This window comes from Rattus norvegicus, chromosome 1 (genome assembly GCF_021556685.1).
Source record: "Rattus norvegicus strain SHRSP/BbbUtx chromosome 1, alternate assembly SHRSP_T2T, whole genome shotgun sequence".
NCBI classification, from domain to species: Eukaryota; Metazoa; Chordata; class Mammalia; order Rodentia; family Muridae; genus Rattus; species Rattus norvegicus.
In genome coordinates this window covers 63,255,478-63,259,520 of record NC_141534.1, presented here as the reverse complement: position 1 = coordinate 63,259,520, position 4,043 = coordinate 63,255,478, and the positions used below count along the sequence as shown (strand labels likewise).

Sequence of the window (4,043 nt, the reverse complement as noted above, 5' to 3'; positions counted from 1 at the left end):
CTTTTTACATTTGTTTGTTTTGTCTTATACTAATTCTTTCTCCTCTCGTTTCTTTCATCTGACCTTTTTCTTCAAACTACATCCATTCACAGTATTGATCAGCTTTGGCCGCCCAATCCTATTGTAGTATAACGATTTTTATTTTCATCATTACATTTAGTATTTGTGTGCTCTTGGCTTTCTCTTTTGGGGATGGTTATTTGGGTGGCTTTTACTTATGATTCTTCATACTTCCCCCTGTTCATAATTTTACTCTATTTTTCTAGTCTAGTCTTTTCTTTGTTATTATTTTTTTCTTTTTGTTTCATTTGTTTCTTTTAGGTTCCACATGTGTAATTTTAGTTCCTGAATTGCTCCATCTTTTTCATTATTTGATTCCATTTGTTTGTTATTTTTAGGTAGCATTAGTACTGATAAAATGCCTACAGAGACTGAGGAAGAGTTACCACCTTCTAGTCCCGATCCCAGTATCTCTCAGGAGGGAACCTTTCATTCCCAATATAAAGTACTGAAGACTATTGGAAAAGGAAGCCATGCCAAGGTCCTCCTGGCCCACCGCCGGCTCACAGGAACCCCAGTGGCGGTCAAAGTTCTCCGAAAGAACAAGCAGTGGTTCCGGCCAGCCATGACAGAAGCAAACATAATGAGAAAGATCAACCACCCCAACATTGTTTCTCTCTTACAAGTCATTGAAAACAAAACTAGAATATACCTCATAATGGAGCTGGTGGAAGGCCAACAACTCTACCAGTACATCAGAGAGTCAGGGCACATAGAGGAGGATGAGGCCCGGCAAATATTTGAACAGATATTATCAGCAGTGAGCTACTGCCATGGAAAGGGGATTGTTCACCGAGACCTGAAAGTGGACAATATAATGATTGATAAAAACAAAAAGGTCAAAGTCATCGACTTTGGGCTTAGCACCGAAACACAACCTGGACAAATGCTAAACCAGCACTGCGGTGCGTATTCTTTTGGTTTCCCGGAACGCTTCCTTGGACTTCTGTATGACGGGATAAAGAATGATATGTGGACAATAGGAGTGGTCTTGTATTATATGGTAGTGGGAAAGCTCCCATTTGATTCTGTGATCATCCAAGAATTACAAAAACAAGTTGTTGCAGGGGTGTATCCTGCCCCCTGTGGGGTTTCAGAAGAACTGGAGAACCTCCTTAGTCAATTACTAACAGTAAATCCAATGTATAGACCAACAGCCAGCGAGGTGATGAAACACGCCTGGTTCAAAGAACACGGGAAGAGGTTCACAGTTCGCTGTGAAGAACTGCTTCCCCTCAGGCCAGACCCTGAAATTTTGGGTGCGATGAAATGCATGGGATTTCAAGCCTCTGTAATAAAATACTCCCTAATAAAAAGAAAATATAATGAGGAAATGGCAACTTATTGCTTCCTACAACAGCAGGCTCTCCCGGGGTATGGCTGCACAGCCCAGGCACAGCAAGTGAGTCCCATTGCAGCCCCATTTCCTAGCCTTGATCCTGCTGCTGCTTTTAGATTACAAAGAAAGAGGAGTGGAAGCCTGCCAGTCCTTGACACCTTGCAGGTGTCATTCTCCCAAGGTCACGTATCTCATTATGGCCAGAAGGTTCATACAAAAGGAGGAAGAAGGTCCACTGTGGCTGGTCGTCTCAGGCCACTACCGATGACACCTACACAGGACCACTATCACAAATGTGCCATGAGTGTCCCATACATTCAAACAACAAGCATCTTCAGTGAGAAGAGTAGCAACAAGGAAATAAAAGAAGATAATCTACTCTCCCACAGAGCCCCATTAGAGGATAAGCCCATCTCCAGCAGGGTCCGGCACAGAGGTTTTAAGGGGTGGACCAGGAATATAGCAAATGCCCTGATAAAGCTTTGTTGCTGCTTGCCAAGGAGAAAGAAACCTCGCCTGGGGCAGAACAGAATCTCACCCCAGAAATGAGCCACAGGGAGAGTCCAGATAACAAGCAGCAGGCACAGCCCAGGTACCTTCGTGCTTTGTCCTTTCTAGTTTGTTCTATGCTGGTCCTTCCTCTGTCTCTGCTTTCCATTTTCCCCACAATTCTTACCTTGTATCTTCTATAAGTTCTTTTATGAGGTTTCCCCAACACCAAGCCTTCTCCCTCTTCTTGATTTCTCCTCTTCCCAGCAGGGACTCAATATGAATTCCCCACTCTACAGAGTTTTCTTGTTGACCCATCCCTTCAGATGGACTCCAGCTCCCCCTTAGGCCAATAGCTCCCACAGGGTGAGGACTAGAGATTCATGGGCTCATGGACTCATCCATGGGCTACTGGTTCTAGCACATGTGGTCATCAATCACAAGTGCTGCAGAACAGAGTCTTATGTTTTCAAATGTAACATCCCACTCCTTTAAGCCTTAAAATTAATAACAAGGTTTGTCACTGAATAAGTATCAACAACCTAGTTTGTTGGTTATTGTTGATGGTCAGAATCCTGCATGCATGCATATTGTTTTGCATACTGATTTTTTCATTCCTAAGACCTAGCAATTGATATATATATATATATATATATATATATATATATATGTAACATTTCTAAATGATTTCTTTCAAAAATCTTAACTGAGAAGTAGAAGAGAAGATTTGATAAAATAATAAGGCAATCAAAGCTCCAAATGGTAATCTAAGTATTCTACCGCATAAGATTTTTGCTTAGAATAAATTGACTTTTTTTCTCTCACAGTGCCATCTTGAAATTCTGTCATGTCCTGAGTATAAACAGGAGGTGATTTCAGACACATGGCCAAGGAAAAGACACCAGCAGAAGCTACAGCACCAACAGGAGAAACAGCAATAGCACCAGCAGCATTAGCAGCAGAAGGAGGAGGAGGAGGAGAAAGATGAGGAAGAGGAGGATTCCCCAACACCAATGTCCTCCCTCCTCTTGATTTCTCCTCTTCCCAGCAGGGACCCAATATGAATGATGAGTTCCCCACTCTACAGAGTTGTCTTGTTGACCCATCCCTTCAGATGGACTCCATCTCCCCCTTAGGCCAATATCTCCACAGGGTGAGAACTAGAGGGTCATGGGATCATGGACTCTTCCATGGGCTACTAATCCATAGATAAACGGGCCTGTAATACCAGACACTCAAGACACACAGTAGGTAGGGGGATCAGAACTTCAAGGCTAGCCTGGTCCACATCATGAGTTTAAGATCAGCTTGGACAACTTAGTGACACCCTTTTTCTAGAGGTGAGGAGGGCTAAGGCTACTAACTCAGTGGTAGAGTACTCGTGGGGAAACAGACTGCTGTCCATTGATACCTCTCCTTCCTTGCTCGGAAATACACAATGGTATTAGAAGCATCATAGGTTCCTGGCCTAGCATCACTATTCTATTTGCTACATCATTAAGGGTGCAGTTTTTGGTATTTTGGTCAGGGATCAAATCTATGAAATAAAACTTAAGCAATACTCTCATTGCTGTCATAGTGGGAGGTGGATGATAAATGCTTGCCCACCTGCATCAGTACAAAGCTGGTTCCTTGGACTCCCTGCAAACACATCACTGCTAACTGTGTGCCTTGTATAGGCTTTTCCAGCACTGTCATAGCTTGAAAACCTTCCCTGCTATGGACCCTTGAGTGGGCATCCTGCCTTTCTCAGTCTCAGAATGGAGCAAAGATCCCCTGCTCACCTCTAGGCTCACAGGTCAGGGACCTCTTCCATCCCATAGTGAACAAGACTGGCACAGCTGCACACACCTTGGAAAAAGAATGTATTGGCAACCCTTAACAAAAAAGATGGTTCTTACTTTCGATTATGGCATTCTATAAAATACGGGTATTTCCTGGTATAATTACACATGTCATTGATTGTGTGTGTGCGTATGTTTTTTGAGGTTGGAGGGGGATAATTCATTTCTCTAAGCCCCTTCCTCAATGCTGGGTGATAAACATTGACTCTCATATAGATTTTAATAATTATACATTTATTTATATATTTTTAAGATTCGTTTATTTTTCCAACTTTTGTAGCTCTTTCTGTGTGTGTGTGTGTGTGTGTATG

The 4,043-nt window shown here is 42.7% G+C and overlaps 1 pseudogene across 1 annotated transcript; it reads left to right on the top strand.

The window, feature by feature from the left end:
• Positions 1-319: 319 nt before the first annotated feature.
• Positions 320-3,834, top strand: LOC148007110 (sperm motility kinase Y pseudogene; annotated as a pseudogene). The gene is made up of 2 exons (XR_015646202.1): positions 320-1,991; positions 2,716-3,834. The product of XR_015646202.1 is annotated as a sperm motility kinase Y pseudogene (transcript).
• Positions 3,835-4,043: the final 209 nt, after the last annotated feature.